Here is a 20,297-nt window from a genome sequence, read left to right on the forward strand (position 1 = left end):
CCAGGGGACATTTAAATTGTCACTACTCACTGTTCCTGGCATCTAGTGGGTAGAGGCCAGGGATGCTGCTACACAGCCTGGAATGCATGGGGAGGGGGGGTCCTCTTAAACTCTGCTTTAAGGCATCAGTTCTCTCTCTTTATCCCTGCTGAACCCCTAGCACTGGGACACTGAACATGTGGCATGCCCCACCTGTGCTCCCTTACACACTCAGAAGGCAAAGCTCTCCCATATCCCAATTTTCTTTGGCTTGGGCTTTAATCACTTATCTTTGGTTTGAACTTAAATATGGGCTAAACTTTTCACTACGTTGTATCCAGCTCTAACACACAAGCACACCTGCCCAGCTCAATGTTCCTTCTGACAGACAACGCCAAGACACTATTATGCATACCTGATTTTAACAAATCTATGTTTTACACATGGATCAAAATCTGGTGACCTACCAGCAAAGGACTAGCGGAGTATGAGTGTGCAGAACACATAGTGGAGAACCACTGCCTACTCTAAACTGCTGGCAGCAAATAAGTATTACATGGCCCAAACAAATGATATCGATGACGAGAATGAGAAAAGTGTCAAAACAACAGGAAGTGGCAGGGACTGTGACGACATGGAGAGCACAGTTTCTGTCAAAACAGGCAGCCGCTCTGTTCTAGACAATTACTGCCATGCAGAAATGTAGGCCCACTATGACCAGATATCCAGACTGTCCAAGAAAACTTGGATATCTGAAGTTGTATATGAAACCACTCAATTTTAACATGTTAGCTTATAGTTTTCAAAAACCTTGAGTCCAACATTTTGGGTCACCTCTTTGAAATTTATGGTCTAGAGATTTTAAGAGCAAATGAAGAGGTGCCAAGTGGGCAAATTCAGAGGGAGGAAAGTTCAGGATATACTCTGCACAACAGATGGAGTATTAGAGACATGGGATAAAGCTAAATGATAGGCCTTGGATGAGGCCAACAAGTTTCAGAAGAGCTGCTAGTGATATTACCATCATCATCATCACAACAATAATCATAAATCATAACATTTATATAGAACTATATATCAGGCACTGTCCTAAGCACTTCATATGTATGAACACATGTAATTTTCCCGACAACCTTATGAGGTTGGTATTACTGTTACTCTCATCTTACAGAGGTAGAAAATAAGACAGTTTAAATAACTTGCCTAAAGCCACATGGCTAAGTACTGGAGCTGAGATTTGAACCCAGACAGGCAGCAACCTTCGGAGTCCATGTTTCTAATCACCCCCATCACAATTCTAATGCTTGTATCTGTAGCCTTTTAGCTCTGTATCTCTCTGTAACTACACATAAAATATGTTCCATCCACCTGAATTCTTAATGGTAACATGTAGACAGGAAAAGACTAAAACAACGCTCAAGGTACTCTGTCTAAACACGTACAGAAATGGAAGCATTTTTCCCAAATGAAAATGTCAGCTCCTGCTCTCTATAAATTATGTTCGCCTAGTAGGGTTCAGTCCTTCTTGTTAAAGCTTTACTTTCTAATGATATTCTTGGCTTCTGCTTACATAAAAATACTAACAAACAGATGCAGAAGTCACACTCGCTGGCATGTAAGTCAAAAGGCATAGACGAATTGGTTGTGTCCTCCAACCAGAGTGGGAACTGTGGCAAACAATTCTAAAGCCCATCAAAGATGTAAGGCATGAACTCGTCCTACACACTATGGCAGCGTTATTACAAAAATTCTTTTAAAAGTCTGTATAAAAATCCATAACAACTTGGCAAGCAAAATTACACTTCAAAGCAGCTAGTATGTAAATTAACTTCACATTTCACTTCATTTTAAAACAAGAGACCTTGTTATAACAAATTCAGGGAAACTGGCAATTTTGAGTTGAATATTAAAAAGAAAAGTAAATTTTCACCTTTGTATGAGCTCTGCTATTTGTTCTCCTTCATGAACTCTGTCTTCCATTTCAGGATCCAATTCTTTGAGGATAGAATGAGTTCTATCATTTTATTCCAGCAGGTCAAACATTGGTCCAATATTATAAAAATGCAGACTTTATTTAGACATAAAAAGCAACAAAGTATTTTCAATGCCATAATTCTGAAATCTGCTTAGAAATCCAAACAAAATGTAATCTTGAAGTAGAATTTTAAATTGTGTTGGAAAAACCAAAAAACTTTGCACATACAGAAGCATAAATACAGATTAACAAGTGAATTTAACAAGATACTAAAATGTAATACACGTGTTAGCAACCACTTTGAATAAAGCATTAAAAATATCAGTACTAGTCCACCTCCCTTTAATATATGCTATAGTCTAAGATATTTATATTTCCTTCTTTCTAGAAAATTATACTGCTCAAACTTTTTTACATGAAGCAAAAATGAAAAAGTCTCTCTCAAAATGCTATGCAAATATGCAGAAACCATGATATTATCCCTAGGAGGATGTATATAAATCCTCATTCTGTTACGGATCTTAAAAACAGAAAATGAGCATCAGCGACACCACCACCAAAGGACTCTTTTAAAAAGTAGTTTTAAGATTTTAATTGTTCAAAACTGTTTAAGATGAATAGGAAAAGATAATTTGAAATATGTGCAAAGAACAAGAAATTTTACTTGTGGCTAAATCAATTATTTCCTTTGGAAAAGAATAAAGTTCAAATTATATTGCCAATGTCACTAGAACTAAAATCTGGCCATTACAAAAGGTCTCCCAAACTGCAGTCAATGGCCTGCTCACTTCAAGTAATATTGGTAATGGCTAAATTCCAATATAACACCAAAAAAAAAAAAAAAAAAAAAAAAAAAAAAAACCTAGCCTAGAAGTCCACTGGAGTTCACTGTAACAGGATTTAAGCTATAATTAAATTTGATTAGCTTGGTTCAAACCTCAAGTTCAAAAGAATTATCAGCATGAATGGATGAAAAGCCCTTTTACACGGGCATTTTGAAAATATGAAAAGGGCTGACACAGCAAGCTTCAAAGACTTTAAAAGCAATTGACCCTTCCCAGAGCAAAGGAGAAACGCTAACAGCTGAAACTCAGATGCTGCGTGCAAAGAAAATAAAGTTCCAGATGGTTCAAAAGCCTGGTAGTTTATTAAATATTAAATACTATTATTTTTAACTGGATTTTGCCCAGAGATAGCCAAATAAGTCATCCACAAAATGTGAAAAAGCAGTATGATACCATCCCCTGAAAAACTGAAGCAAATAAATATTCCCCTTTTCAAAAACTACCCGCATGAGGAAGCTTCTCAAGGAGTTATACAAACAACCATGATGATAGTCAAACAATCAAGACATTTAATAAAAAACAAAAACATCTACAGCCTAAAAATCCAAATCAGTTTATTTCGAGACATTTAACTGTTACTCTATAAACATACACCCCATGCACACATACCTCCCTTGGATCATATTATATTTTTCATGCATTAAGAAAGGAGAAAAGTAAAAGAAGCAGTAATAAATATGGCCTACGGAACTGTGTTAGTGACTGAGGGTTAACACAGATTTTAGAAGTCGTTAAAAATGAGTATTAGAGGATTACATATACAAAAGTTTGTTCACCGGGCACAGTGGCTCACACTTGTAATCCCAGCATTTTGGGAGGCTGGGTGAGCAGATCACTTGAGGCCAGGAGTTCATGACCAGCCTGGCCAACAAAGCAAAACCCAGTCTCTACTAACACAAAAATTAGCCAGGCATGGTGGAACACATCTGTAGTCCCAGCTACTCAGGAGGCTGAGGCATGAGAATCGCTTGGAACCCAGGAGGCGGAGGTTGCAGTGAGTTGAGATTGTGCCACTACACTCCAGCTAAGGAGACTTTGCCTCAAAAACATAGTCTGTTGTACGTATTCTTTTAAATATATACATGGAAATGAGTGCATACACAGGCACATCAAATGAACTATAAACATACATATACAAACACATAGTAATACATACATACGTACATATTCATGTGTACACATAAACACACATGAACCAAGGGTCCCTTTTCAACAAAACAAAGTTAGTTAACTCAGTTTATACACCGAGTTTTTAAATGGTACCTTCAAGTGAGTTTTTAATGTTAAAATTTTTCCCTTGTTAGCATACTGTTTCTATATAACTTGGGATCTGGGGGAGGGAAAAGACTGTTTTTCATGAAATGGAAACATTCTATGCCAAATGAAGCAGGTGTGAGATATCTCAAAGATGAAAGCAATTCTCCAAATAACAATGTCATCCTGTAATGCTTTCTTGACATGTACAATTTTGCTATTCCCCTTTTTAAGATTTATTACAGAGCACTGTGTTTGTGATCCTTCCTAGCACAGATCAGTAGTGTGATTGGTGCTCATTTCTAGCAGCTTTTAGCACTGAGGAAAGTCAATTCAACATTGATGTCACTAAAAATGGGTAAGAAATCCAGCTACAGCAGAGAGGCTGCTGTGCCCCTTAAATGCTCTTTCCTTAAAACATTTCTTCACAAGCAAATTAATTCTTAATGTAATTCTTTTATTCTGAAAACTGTTTATTACAAATCATCAGTTTTGAAATAAATCAAAGTGATCTCCCACCAAGAAAAGAAAACCTCACAAAGAAACCAATCATATTTACTTTTCTGTCCATTAAAAATATGCTGAAGGTGACAGAGATATACCTCTCAGAAATTTCTCATTAAAAATTATCCACAATTTATGACAGTTTTACTAGAAAAAATATTAATTCCACCAGTTTAGTAATAATATCCAACAATATATTTTCCTCCTGATATATCTACCAAATGGTTTTGGTATTGAAGCTTTTCTTTCTTCTCAAAACAGAAGAAGAAAATCTGTTAACTGAACTTGGTATCACCTAGTCCAGTGGTTCTCACACTTCAGAATGCATCAGAATCATTCAGAGGGTGTGTAACACAAATTCTGGGCCTCACCCCAAGTTTCTGATTCAGAAGGTCTCAAGTGGGAACTTAGAGTCTGCATTTCTAACAAGTTCCTAGGGAATGCAGCTGCTTATTCGTGGAGGGACTGTACTTTGGGAATCAATGATCTACTCAGTATTTTCCTTCTGTTCATAATTTGCAAATTTGATAACAAGGAAATGATATGCTATACCTTTTAAAGACAGACAGACTTTGAGAGCTTAGAATTAAAGAGAAATTGACAAAAAGGAAATCTAATCTAAGGCATCGCACAGCCCTCAAAGATGATCTAGTCTAGGATTCAGCAAACTTTCTCTGTAAAGAGTCAGACAATAAATAGTTTAGGCTTTATGGTCCATACAGTCTCTGTCACAACGACTCAACTCTGCCATTGTTGTGTGAAAGCAGACAGACAATACCTAAATGAAAGAAAGTGGCTGCATGCCAATAAAGCTTTATTACAAAAACAGGCTGTGATCTAGATTTGGCCCACAGGTCATAGTTCACCAACTATTTTTAAAAGGAGGAAATCAATACCCAGAGAGATTAAATAACTTCAAAAGGCACAAGATAGTAAGTGGCAAAATTGCAACTAGACCTTCAGTGTCCTGACGTCTGATGTACTAAGGAAGCTACTGTTACAGTAATATTTAGATAAAGAACAGCCACAAATGGAATGCATTACAAAACCTCATGTAGTTTAATGATCAAAAAGAAAAAATGACTTTACTAAGCAAAAGAGCATCTCAGTTCTAGAATTAATGCCAGACATTCTCTTTTTTTTTTTTTTGAGAAGGAGTTTCACTCTTGTTGACCAGGCTGGAGTGCAATGGCACGATCTCAGTTCACTGCAACCTCCATCTCCCGGGTTCAAGCAATTCTCCTGCCTCAGCCTCCCGACTAGCTGGGATTACAGGCGCCCACCACCATGTCCAGCTATTTTTTTGTATTTTTAGTAGAGATGGGAGATTTACACCATGTTGGCCAGGCTGGTTTGAACTTCTGACCTCAGGTGATCCACCCGCCTCAGCCTCCCAAAGTGCTGGGATTACAGGCGTGAGCCACTGCACCCGGCCCAATGCCAGACATTCTTATTCCTATTATTACTTATAAATGGAAGGCTTACACCATTGGACGACAATCTGGACTCTTGTCACATTGCTTCCTGCAGCTTACACCAGGTTGGAGCAGGGCCTATGCCAATCAAGCCTTCTGATCAGGGAGTATGGAAAACAGAATCGAGGACTTCTCAGTTCTTACCCTCTTGGTCCTGCACCTTTCTCATCCCATCTGCCATCCATTTTATGCCATTCGTTAAAAAACGTCTCCCCCCTACTAAAATTTTGGTTAAGAGCCAAAAGAAGTAGTAAACTATGATACTTACATTAAAAACAATGTTTATGTTCAGTCTACAAAGTTTTATTTTCATTCTAGTGATTAAGTAATTATTAAGTTAAATAGAATATTTAGCTAATAAAAGTAAAGCAGACATTTATCTTCACTACTTAGATACCTAAAAGTATATTATGTGTACACATATAGTACACACACATATGAATACATACATACATACATACATATGAATACATGCTTTCACAGCTGCCAAAGCTTTTACTCTTAAAACTGATTATTTAAATAAGCAATATATTTTAGCAATTAATAAAGCAAATTTTATGTATGGCCTTACACCTATTTTATGCCAGTTTATTTTTTAAAATAAAGCAAATGCATGCATATCAGGAAAATAACTTGATTTTAAGTATCTGAGATAAAATTTTGAACATGTTTCATAAACGCTACACCACGCATGAAAAAGCATCTGTTATTTACAGATCAAAGCAAACCTAAGTATCCTCAAACAACTAGAGTGAAAAATTCCCAAATTTAATTTCATCTCTGTCCACATGCTTCTTTGAACTAATAATTCAGAGAACTGGTCACTATGTTGAACTAATTAGCAAGCTTAATGCTTGCCAACTTTGATGGTTCCAATTCTTTAAGAAATTGAATTTTTTTTTTTTTTTTTCCCAAGACGGGGTCTTGCTCTGTCACCCAGGCTGGAGTGCAATGGCATGATCATGGCTCACTGCAACCTCCGCCTCCCGGGTTCAAGCTATTCTCCTGCCTCAGCCTCCCAAGTAGCTGGGATTACAGGTGCCTGCCACCACACCTGGCTAATTTTTCTATTTTTACTAGAGATGGGGTTTCACCAAGTTGGTCAGGCTGGTCTCAAACTCCTAACCTCATGATCCACCCACCTCAGCTTCCAAAAGTGCTGGGATTACAAGCATGAGCCACTATGCCCAGCCAAGAAATGGAATTTAAAAAAATAGTTTAAAAACACACACATGGCTGGGCGCGGTGGCTCGCACCTGTAATCCCAGCACTTTGGGAGGCCAAGGCAGGTGGATCGTGAGGTCTAGAGCTCAAGACCAGCCTGGCCAACATGGTGAAACCTAGTCTCTATTAAAAACACAAAAAATCTTTGGGAGGCCAAGGCAGGCAGATCATGAAGTCAGGAGATTGAGACCATCCTGGCTAACATGGTGAAACCCCATCTCTACTAAAAATACAAAAAACTAGTCGGGCATGGTGGTGGACGTCTGTAGTCCCAGCGACTCAGGAGGCTGAGGCAGAAGACTGGTATGAACCAGGAGGCGGAACTTGCAGTGAGCCGAGATCACACCACTGCACTCCAGCCTGGGCAACAGAACAAGACTCCGTCTAAAGAAAAAAAAAACACACACACACACACAAAATTAGATGGGTGTGGTGGTGTGCACCTGTAATCCCAGCTACTCGGGAGTCTGAGGCAGGAGAATTGCTTGAACCCGGGAGGCAGAGCTTGCAGTGAGCTGAGATCGTGCCACTGCACTCCAGCCAACAGCGTGAGACTCCATCTCAAACACACACACACACACACACACACACACACACACACACACACACAAGCAAATCTGAGAAAACGCAAAAGCCATCCAAGTTGACAAGATCACATATATTGAATAATGCTTCAAGATGTCCCAAAACATGAGTGATGCCTGTTTAATATCCTCTAAACTACAAAATAGCTTGTAAATTGTTTGGGGTTTTTGATTTGCACGAGACAAATCAACTTTTTTTCTGTATCCAACCAGTTTTTATGATATTCAGCATATGCCTAACTTTAATATAAAGAACAGCAGTAAAGTGTTCTTGATAAGAGGTTAACAGTTTATACTTTTTAACTGCAATGAGAGTAAATTCATTTGAGATCTTTTAAATGTAATCCTAGAACTAGGAGCCAAAAGCAAAGTGGATTCTTTACTGTCCACACATTTGAGCATCATGTCCATTTTTGCTACAAAGATTTTCCTAACAATCTCGTGTGGTAATCAATAAATGACCCATAGTAAATAGGTTACTACATAGCAGACAGAGTGTTAACTAGCTAATTACACTTTTTTTGGTCCTACTACTACATGGATTTTTTAAAGTTCTATTTTATTCTGATATTCTAAGACTACTCATTTCTGTAATTTACATGAGAACATCACACAGAGCCTTCCAAACAAATTCCACCTTGGCTTGCAATTTTATTTTCTCCCTCTAACTTGAGGAAAGAGTTATGCATAAAATAAATAAATAAATACTACATGATTATCTCAATAGATGCAGAAAAGGCTTTTGATAAAATCCAACACCACTTCATGTTAAAAACTCAATAAATGACATGATCGTATATCTAGAAAACTCCATAATCCCGGCCCAAAAGCTCCTTATGCTGATAACTTCAGCAGAGTCTCAGGATACAAAATCAACATACGAAAATCACTAGCATTCCTATACATCAACAGGCAAGCCAAGAGATCCATCAGGAATGAACTCCCATTCACAACTGCCACAAAAAAAAATACCTAGAATTACAGCTAACCAAGGAGGTGACAGATACTATAAGAAGAACTACAAAACACTGCTCAGAGGTATCAGAAATGACACAAGCAAATGAAAAAACATTCCATGCTCATGGGCAAGAAGAATCAATATCGTGAAAATGGCCACACAGACCAAAGCAATTTATATAATAGATTCAACCCTATGCCTATTAAACTACCACTGACATTCTTCACGGAAATAGAAAAAAACTATTTTAAAATTCATACAGAACCCAAAAAAGAGCCCAGATAGCCAAGATAATCCTAAGCAAAAAGAACAAAGTTAAAGGCATCACGCTACCAGACTTCAAGCTATATTACAGGACTACAGTAACCAAAACAGCATGGTACTGGTACAAAAACAGACACACAGACCAACAGAACAGAAAGTCCAGAAGTAAGGCCACACATCTAGAATCATCTGTTCTTCAGCAATGCTGACAAAAACAAGCAATAAAGAAAGAAAGGATTTCTCATTCAATAAATGGTGGTGTGATGACTGGCTAGCCATACGCACAAGATTGAAACTGGACCTCTTCCTTATACCATATATAAAAATTAACTTAAGATGATTAAAAACTTAAAATATAAAACCTAAAAATATAAAATCCCTGGAAGACACCTAGGCAATACCATTCTGGACATTGGAACACACAAAGATTTCATGATGAGGATGCCAAAGGCAACTGAAACCAAAGTGAAAATTGATGGGAACTAATTAAAGAGCTTCTGCACAGCAAAAGAAACTATCAACGGAGTAAACAGACAATCTACAGAATGGGAAAAAACTTTTGCAAAATATGAAAAACCCTCAATATCACTGATCATTAGAGAAATGTAAATCAATCAAAACCACAATGACATGCCATCTCACACTTGTCAGAATGGCTATTATTAAAAAGTCAAAAAATAACAGATGCTGGTGAGGTTGGAGAGAAAAAGGAACACACACACTGTTGGTGGGAATGTAAATTGGTTCAACCATTGTGGAAGACAGTATGGTGATTCCTTAAAGGCCTAAAATCAGAACTACCACTTGACCCAACAACTCCATTACTGAGTACATACCCAAAGGAATATTAATCCTTCTATCATAAAGACACATACATACATACATTCACTGCAGCACTATTCACAATAGCAAAGACATGGAATCAACCTAAATATCCATCAATAAAACACTGAACAAAGAAAATGTGGTACATACATACCATGAATACTATAGAGGCATAAGAAAAAACAACATCACTTCCTCTGCAGGAATATGGATGATACTAGAGGCCATTATCCTTAGCAAACTAATGTAGAAAGAGAAAACCACATACCACATGTTCTCATTTACAATTGGGAGCTAAATGATGAGAACACCATAGATCCACAGAGGGAAATAACAGACACTGCAGCCTATCAGACAGTGGCGGCTGGGAGGAGGGAGAGGATCAAGAGAAAAAAAACTAATGGGCACTAGACTTAGTACCTGGGTGACAAAATAATCTGTACAACAAACCTCCATGACACAAGTTTACCTATATAACAAACCAGTACATGTACTCCTGAACCTAAAGTAAATTTAAAGTAAAAAAAAAAGAATTAACAAAAATCCCAACCCCAAAGGGGTGTTTGGTGCATGTGATTTCATGAAGAAAGTCCAAGCTCAATGTTTCAGTACCAAAGTACAAGTAAAAAATACTCCTTAAAGGCAGTTAAGCACGCTTTTTAAAAATAATGCTTTCCATGCTCGCTTTGGCAGCACATATACTAAAACTGGAACAATACAGAGAAGATTAGCATGGGCCGTGAGCAAGAATGAAATGCAAATCCGTGAAGCTTTCCATATTTTTAGAACTTCATGAAGCGTACACAAATATCAATAGCTGCACAAATCAAGCCGAAGAAAGGTTATCAGAGACTGAAGATCAACTTAATGAAACAAAGTGTGAAGACAAGATTAGAGAAAAAAAGAATGAAAAGGAACAAACAAAGCCTCCAAAAAATATGGGACTATGTGAAAAGACCAAATCTACATTTGATTGGCATACCTGAAAGTGACGGGGAGAATGGAACCAAGTTGGAAAACACTCTTCAGGATATTATCCAGGAGAACTTCCCCAACCTATCAAGACAGGCTAACATTCAAATTCAGGAAATACAGAGAATGCCACTAAGATACTCCCTGAGAAGAGCAACACAGTCATCAAAATTCACAAAGGTTGAAATGAAAAAAAATTGTTAAGGGCAGCCAGAGAGAAAGGTCGGGTTACCCACAAACGGAAGCCATCAGACTAACAGCAGGTCTCTCTACAGAAACCCTACAAGCCAGAAGAGAGTGGAGGCCAATATTCAACATTTTAAAATAATTTTCAACCCAGAATTTAAAATCCAGCCAAACTACGCTTCATAAGGGAAGGAGAAATAAAATCCTTTATAGACAAGCAAATGCTGAGAGACTTTGTCACTACCAGGCCGGGCTTACGGGAGCTCCGAAGGAAGCACTAAACATGAAAAGGAACAACCAGTACCAGCCACTGCAAAAACATACCAAATTGTAAAGACCATAGCCACTATGAAAAAATTGAATCAATTAATAGGCAAAATAACCAGCTAGCATCATAACGACAGGATCAAATTCACATACAACAATATTAATCTTAAGCAAACGGGCTAAATGCCCCCAATTAAAAGACACAGACTGGCAAATTGGATGAAGAGTGAAGACCCATCAGTGTGCTGTATTCAGGAGACATCTCATGTGCAAAGACACACATAGGCTCAAAATAAAAGGATGGAGGAATATTTACCAAGCAAATGGAAAGCAGAAAAAAAAAAAAAAAGCAGGGATTGCAATCCTAGTCTCTGACGAAATGGACTTTAAACCAACAAACATAAAACATAAAAAAAAGACAAAGAAGGGCATTATATAATGGTAAAGGGATCAACACAACAAGAAGAGCTAAGTATCCTAATATATATATGCACCTAATACAGGAGCACCCAGATTCATAAAGCAAGTTCTTAGAGACCTACAAAGAGACAGGCACAAAACAACAGTGGGAGACTTTAAAACCCCACTGTCAATATTAGAAAACTAAGGATATTCAGGACTTGAACTCAGCTCTGGACCAACAGGACCTAATAGACATCTACAGAACTCTCCACCCCAAATCAACAGAATATACATTCTTCTGAGCAACCCATCACACTTATTCTAATACTGACCACATAATTGGAAGTAAAACACTCCTCAATTAATTTGGGAGCTGATGTTTTGAAAAGGTTAACAAAATAGACTGCTAGCCAGACAAAGAAGAAAAGAGAGACGAATCAAACAGACACAATAAAAAATGATAAAGGGGATATCACCACTGATGCCACAGAAATACAAACTACCATCAGAGAATACTATAAACACCTCTATGCAAATAAACAAGAAAATCTAGAAGAAATGAATTCCAGGACACATACACCCTCCCAAAACCAAACCAGGAAGAAGTCGAATCCCTGAATAGACCAATAACAAGTTCTGAAATTGAGGCAGTAATTAATACCCTACAAACCAAAAAAAAAAACAAAGCCCAGTACCAGACGGATTCACAGACGAATTCTACCAGAGGTACAAAGAGGAGCTGGTACCATTCCTTCTGAAACTATTCCAAACAGGAAAAGAGGGGCTCCTCCCTAACTCATTTTATTAGGCCAACATCATCCTGACACCAAAACCTGGCAGAGACACAACAAAAAAAGAAAATTTCAGAACAATATCCCTGATGAACATGAATGTGAAAATCCTCAATAAAGTACTGGCAAAACAAATCCAGCAGCACATCAAAAAGCTTATCCACCATGATCAAGTCACCTTCATCCCTGAGATACAAGACTGGTTCAACATATGCAAATCAGTAAACGTAATCCATCTCATAAACAGAACCATAACAAAAACCACGATTATCTCAAATGATGCAGAAAAGCTTTCAATAAAATTCAACATCTCTTCATGCTAAAAACTCTCAATAAACTAGGTATTGATGGGATGTACCTCAAAATATTAAGAGCTGTTTATGACAAACCCAAAGCCCATATTATACTGAATAAGCAAAAGCTGGAAGCATTCCCTTTGAAAACTGGCACAAGACAAAGAAGCCCTCTCTCACCACTCCTATTCAACATAGTATTGGAAGTTCTGGCCAGGGCAATCAGGAAAGAGAAAGAAATAAAGGGTATTCATATAGGAAGAGAGGAAGTCAAATTGTCTCTGTTTGCAGATGACATGATTTCACATTTGGAAAACCCCATCGTCTCTGCCCAAAATCTCCTTAAGCTGATAAGCAACTTCAGCAAAGTCTCAGGATACAAAATCAATGTGCAAAAATCACCACCATTCCTATACACCAATAACAGATAAACAGCCAAATCATGACTGAACTCCCATTCACAACTGCTACAAAGGAAATAAAATACCTAGGACTACAACTTACAAGGGATGTGAAGGACCTCTTCGAGGAGAACTACAAACCACTGCTCAAGGAAATAAGAGAGGACACACATAAACGGAAAAACATTCCATGCTCATGGATAGGAAGAATCATTATCATGAAAATGGCCATACCGCTCAAAGTAATTTATAGATTCAATGCTACTCCCATCAAGCTACCATTGATTGACTTTCTTCACAGAATTAGAAAAAAACTACTTTAAATTTCATATAGAATCAAAAAAGAGCCTGCATAGCCTAGTCAATCCTAAGCAAAACGAACAAAGCTGGAGGCACCACGCTACCTGACTTCAAACTATACGACAAGGCACAGTAAACCAAAACAGCATGGTACTGATACCAAAACAGATATATAGACCAATGGAACTGAATAGAGGCCTCAGAAATAATGCCACACATCTACAACCATCTGATCTTTGACAAACCTCAAAAAAGCAATGGGGGAAGGATTCCCTATTTAGTAAATGATGTTGGGAAAACTGGCTAGCCATATGCAGAAAACTGAAACTGGACCCGTTCTTTACATTTTATACAAAAACTAACTCAAGATGGATTAAAAACTTAAACATAAGACCTAAAACCATAAAAACTCTGGAAGAAAACCTAGGCAATACCATTCAGGACATAGGCATGGGCAAAGACTTCATGACTAAAACACCAAAAGCAACGGCAACAAAAACCAAAATTGACAAATGGGATCTAATTAAACTAAATACCTTCTGCACAGCAAAAGAAACTATCATCAAAGTGAACAGGCAACCTACAGAATGGGAGAAAGTTTTTGTAATCTATCCATCTGACAAAGGGCTAATATCCAGAATCTATAAGGAACTTAAATTTACAAGAAAAAAACAACCCCATCACAAATTGGGTGAAGGATATGAACAGACACTTCTCAAAAGAAGACATTTATGTGGCCAACAAACATATGAAAAAATGCTCATCACCACTGGTCATTAAAGAAATGCAAATCAAAACCACAATGAGATACCATCTCATGCCAGTTAGAATGACGATCATTAAAAAGTCAGGAAACAACAGATGCTGGAGAGGATGTAGAGAAATACGAACGCTTTTACACTGTTGGTGGGAGTGTAAATTAGTTCAACCATTGTGGAAGACAGTGTGGCGATTCCTCAATGATCTAGAACCAGAAATACCATGGTACCCAGCAATCCTGTTACTGGGTACATACGCAATGGATTATAAATCATTCTACCATAAAGACACATGCACAAGTGTGTTTATTGCGGCACTATTCACAATAGTAAAGACTTGGAACCAACCTAAATGCCCACCAATGATAGACTGGATAAAGAAAATGTGGTATATATACACCATTGAATACTATGCAGCCATAAAAATGGATGAGTTCATGTCCTTTGCAGGGACATGAAGTTGGAACCCATCAATCTCAGCAAACTAACACAGGAACAGAAAACCAAACACCACATGTTCCCACTCACAAGTGGGAGTTGAACAATGAGAACACATTGACACAGGGAGGGGGAACATCACACACTGGGGCCTGTTGAGGGGTGGGGGTGGGGGGTAGAGGAGGGATAGCATTAGGAGAAATACCTAATGTAGATGACGGGTTGACTGTTGCAGCGAACCACCATAGCACGTGTATACCTATGTAACAAACCTGCTACACATGTATCGCAGAACTTAAAGTGTAATTTTATTTTTTTTTTTGAGACGGAGTCTTGCTGTGTCTCCTGGGCTGGAGTGCAGTGGCCGGATCTCAGCTCACTGCAAGCTCCGCCTCCCGGGTTCACGCCATTCTCCTGCCTCAGCCTCCGGAGTAGCTGGGACTACAGGCGCCCACCACCTCGCCCGGCTAGTTTTTTGTATTTTTTTTTTTAGTAGAGACGGGGTTTCACCGTGTTAGCCAGGATGGTCTCGATCTCCTGACCTCATGATCCGCCCGTCTCGGCCTCCCAAAGTGTTGGGATTACAGGCTTGAGCCACCGCGCCCGGCCAAAGTGTAATTTTAAAAAAAAAAAAAAAAACATGCTTTCCAATGTCAACATATCAATTCCATTACTCTTTTTCTTTCCTTCCTTTTTCTAAGTTGTCTAAAAGGACTGTCCAAAATTCAACTCATTCAGACACATTCAAGGATTCACTCCTTGAGTGTCTGTTCTTATCTTGCCAGCACTCCAACACTTGTAATATCCAACTACTGCATGTTCAACTACTAATGAACTGCTTTACAAATATCCATGCATTTCCACACACAAACAGGAGAGGCTGTCTAGGGGTAGAATTCCTCTCCTCTGTCCCATCTACACATGGCTAATTATATAGCTCTGTACCCTCTATAAATGTTTTCTGGTGAACTAAAAATTACTGGGTCACCACTTCAGTAACAATATTATTCTCAAAACTACAGTAAACATTTAGTGATGGTGTACAAAGAAAATTTCTATAATCTGTCGTCTGCATTAAAAACTTCACATTAATTCCATGATTTTTAGAGTTTCAATTCTAAGAAGGCAGTGCTACAATAAGAAGTAAATAATTTACGTTCTAGGTTTATTTTAGCACAAAGTAAACAGTAATCTTAGTGAGTCACTTCAGATTTTGTATTTTATAGGATATTGTAAGGAAGACAACTCAAAGCAAAGAAGGTTCGTGCTTGGATAAAACAAAATACACAGCGCCTTTTCCTCCTTCCAGTAGGTGAATGTTGAGACTATTTTTACTACATGATAATGCAACAGCAAGAATTTTAAAAACTAATGGCACGATCTATATAAGGAATTAATAGTAACTATACTATGAATCAAAAAAGAGGAAGAACTGAGCTTCTAATCCACTGTCTACATATTAACAGTATAGTAATGCAAGAGAAAATAGGCATTTTCAGAAAAATAGAGACAGAAAAAAGGTGAAAGATACCCAATTACTGAAATGTAAAAACAATGACTAAAAAGTCAGTCCTTTCTATCACTTAAAAAAAAAAAAATGGAACAAAGAGATGTTTTAGGAGAGAAAGACAGACGAAACTTTGAGATTTTTTTTTTTTTTTTTGAGATGGAGTCTCACTCTGTTGCCCAGGCTAGAGTGCAGTGGCACAATCTCAGCTCACTGCAAGCTCCGCCTCCTGGGTTCACGCCATTCTCCTGCCTCAGCCTCCTGAGTAGCTCGGACTACAGGTGCCCGCCACCACAGTCAGCTAATTTTTTGTATTTTTAGTACAGATGGGGTTTCTCTGTGTTAGGCAGGATGGTCTCAATCTCCTGACCTCGTGATCCGCCAGGCTCAGCCTCCCAAAGTGCTGGGATTACAGGCATGAGCCACCACGCCCAGCCCCCTTTGAAATTTTTTTAAGATAGCCATCATACCAATTAAGAAAACAAGCCAGGTACAGTGGCTAATGCCTGTAATCCCAGCACTTCAGGAGGCTCAGCTGGGCAGATCACATGAGACCAGGGGTTCAAGACCAGACTGGCCAACATGGTGAGACCCCGCCTCTATTAAAAATACAAAAATTAGCCGGGCATGGTGGTGCGTGCCTGTAATCCCAGCTATTCAGGTGGCGTTTGAATCCAGAAAGGAGGCTGCAGTAAGTGAAATTGTGCCACTGCACCCCAGCCTTGGTGGCAGAGCAACACCCTTGTCTCGAGAAGAATAAAATAAAAAAACGAAGGGAAAGATCTCAGAAAATCAAAACATCATCTTTCAAGACTGCGATGTTCAAAAATATGAAAACAAACACCTAAATAAAGAAAAACAAAGACATTACTTGGAACCTATATACACAGGTTCCTTAATATATATATTTCTTCCAGATACAGACTCATACAAATCTGGCCAACTGATTTTTTGAAAAGATGCAAAAGCATTTCAGTGAGGAAAAAAAAAAAATCTCTTCAACAAATGCTGTTAGAACAACTGTACATCTATATATGCAAAAAACAAACCTTGAGCTAAACCTTACCCCTTAAATAAAAATCAACTCAAAATGGATCATAGATGTAAATATAAAACATAAAGCTATAAAACTTTTAGAAGAAAATACAGGAGAAAACCTTAATGACTGAGAGTTAGGCAGAGTTCCTAGAGATGACATCCAAAGTACAATTCATAAACGAAAAAATGAATGGAACTTTACCAAAATTCAAAACTTTAACTTTGCAAGTAATACTGTTTTAGAGAAATTACGAGTTACAGATTAGAAAATACTGCAAATCACATAAGAGTAAAGGATGAGCATCCCAAATATATAAAGAACTTTTGAAACTCCAAAAGAAATCATACAATTAAAAATGAACAAAAGCCTGGACAGACACTTCACGAAAAAAGATGCAAGGATGGCAAATAAGCATATGAAAAGATGTTCAACATCATTAGCCATTAGGGAACTCAAAAGTAAAACCACTATGAGACGCAGCATCAACTCCTGGGAGTAGTTTGTTGGTCTTCCCTGCATTACTTCCCCTCTACTAAGGGCAGGGTGGTTGTTTCTGTGGTTAGCTCCCAGAAGCGCAATGTGGTTCGTTCCAGGCCTCAGAAACACCAGAATACATCTGGCTTCAAAAATAACAAGTTTTGGGCCAGGCATGGTGGCTCACGCCTGTAATTCCAGCACTTTGGGAGGCCAAGGCAGGCGGACCACTTGAGGTCAGGAGTTGGAGACCAGCCTGGCTAACAGGGTGAAACCCCTTCTTTACTAAAAATACAAAAATTAGCCAGGAGTGCTGGTGGGTGCCTGTAGTCCCAGCTACTTAGGAGGCTGAGGCTGGAGAATCACTTGAACCCGGGAAGCAGAGGTTGCAGTGAGCCAAGATTGCACCACTGTACTCCAGCCTGGGTGACAAAGTGAAACTCTGTCTCAAAAAAAAAAAAAAAAAAAAAAAGCACAAAAAAAACCCCAAGTTTTGAACTTGGCAGGAGGAGTTTGCAGTGAGCTGAGATCATGCCACTACACTCCAGCCTGGGTGAAAGAGCAAGGAAGACCCTGTCTCAAAAACAAAAAACAAAACAAAACAAAAAAAACACCAAGTTTGGTAAGAGTGTTCAGACCAAGAAAATAAGTGCAAAATTTCATGATGGGATATGTCAGCTCTGTAAAGAAGTTCCTGAATGGCATGCATTAATAAACTATAACAAACACAAACCATTATCAAAACCTAAAAAATGTGTTAAATGTTTATAAAAGTCAGTGGAGGATTCTTATCACATAATGTGTAGACTATGTGCCTATGAATGTGAAGTCTGTACAAAATGTAGAAATGAGGAAGTCACTATTATTCTGTTTAATAAACCAGAAAAAAACAAAAATTACTGAAAATAATCTAAGTTCTAACCACAGAAGAAGCTGCAGAAAAAGTTATCAAGTGATGATTAGATTTTGATATTGATTTAGATGACAAAGTAGAGTGAATTAATATCAATATACTACAAGTCAATTTGAGAATGTGAAATTCTGACCAACTTTTGACTTCCAATTTTCACAAAAAATACTGTGAAATCATGAGAAAATTTGAAAAAAGCTATTGAAAATAGGCAAAATTTATACATGAACAATATAAATCATGTATGATATTTCAACAATTATAAAATTTTCATCCATTGTGTTTTTGGATATGTTTGTTTGAGACAGGGTCTCGCTGTTACCCAGGGCTCCAACTCCTGGGCTCAAGTTTTTCTTACAACAATTTTTTAAGTTGCATATGTTAGAATATCTGCCAAAATGAGTATGAGGTATCATACTGCAGTTCATGGGGATTATTTAAAACAATCTATTACCTAGTATTACCAAACTAAACAAGATTCAGAATTGATGGCTGTGTAAGATGACATTATATTGGTAGCCTCAAAAATTGGTCCTCAGTAAGTGCCTTTGATAAATGTATCTCAAGTAAACGACTCACATAGCAAAAATCCCCTTACTCACTTCACTTGTTACAAAGCAAATGCAGGTTAAAAAAATAATAATAATAATGTTTAACAAGTGTATAGCAATCTTTCTTTGAAAGTATTTTTATATACCTCATCACATTGTTTTTACCTTTTTTCTCCTGTGAAATATGTATATCAAAAATGCATAGAATTCATATGGATCATTTAATAGATAATTATAAAGGAAAGCTCACACATTTACCCAGGTAAAGAAATGACCAGCACCAGAAGACCCTTGCTAGGCTCTTCCTCAGCAAAAGTTCATCCTTCTTCCCAGAGTTGGTACTGTTCTTAATTGTAGTATTTTCTTATCATTTTACTACCCGTGTTTATACTCCAAAACCACATAAATTAGCTTTACCTGATTTTTAACCCTTTCCTATCTTTTTATGTTGAAAAATCTCAAACCTACAAAATGGTAACAAAATAGTTCAATGAATTTTTGCATATTCTTCACCCAAATTCTCAATTAACCTTTAACCATGTTTTCTTGATATCTCAATAGATGGATATATATTTGCTGCACCATTTGAAAATGTGGCAAGCCCTGCTTCTGAGTTCTGTATGAACACTTATACTATATATTACTTTGCATCTCTTTTCTGTTATGAAGTTTGTTGAGACTAATCCATGTTGTTGCAAGAGCTGCAGTTTGTTCTTTTTACACTACTGTGTATTATTCCATGCACTTATATATCAGTTTATTTTTCTTATGTTAATATTTATCTCAAATTTTTCCTGTTATAAACAATACTGATATGAACATTGTTGCATGTGTCTCTTGGTACACATGTGCATTTCTGTTAGGTATATATATACCTGCCAGTGGCAGAGAAAATCAGCTTTTATGGATCTTCAGTTTTACTTTATCATATGAAACTATTTTTTCAGGACTTTTATTCCCTTTCTGATAGCAGATTAGAGTCCCAGCACTCAGCAGTTATTTCTAACATTGCTCTGTTGCCCATACTGGAGTACAGTGGCATAATCTAGGCTCACTGCAGCCTCTACTTCCTGGCTCAAGAGATGCTCCCATCTCAGCCTCTCAAGTAGCTGGGACTATGG

The 20,297-nt window shown here is 37.7% G+C and overlaps 1 protein-coding gene, 1 non-coding gene and 1 pseudogene across 8 annotated transcripts in view; 2 read left to right on the plus strand and 1 right to left on the minus strand.

Annotated features, from left to right (window-relative positions):
• Nucleotides 1-20,297, minus strand: part of SLC25A26 (solute carrier family 25 member 26) — a 167,763-nt gene that overhangs the window by 85,157 nt on the left and 62,309 nt on the right. The window lies entirely within an intron of this gene.
• On the plus strand, nucleotides 5,995-18,713 carry LOC111532812 (annotated as a pseudogene).
• Nucleotides 10,565-10,671, plus strand: LOC111534700. The gene has a single exon (XR_002729173.1). It is a non-coding gene; the product is annotated as a U6 spliceosomal RNA (small nuclear RNA).

Source organism: Piliocolobus tephrosceles, chromosome 2 (genome assembly GCF_002776525.5).
Source record: "Piliocolobus tephrosceles isolate RC106 chromosome 2, ASM277652v3, whole genome shotgun sequence".
NCBI classification, from domain to species: domain Eukaryota; kingdom Metazoa; phylum Chordata; class Mammalia; order Primates; family Cercopithecidae; genus Piliocolobus; species Piliocolobus tephrosceles.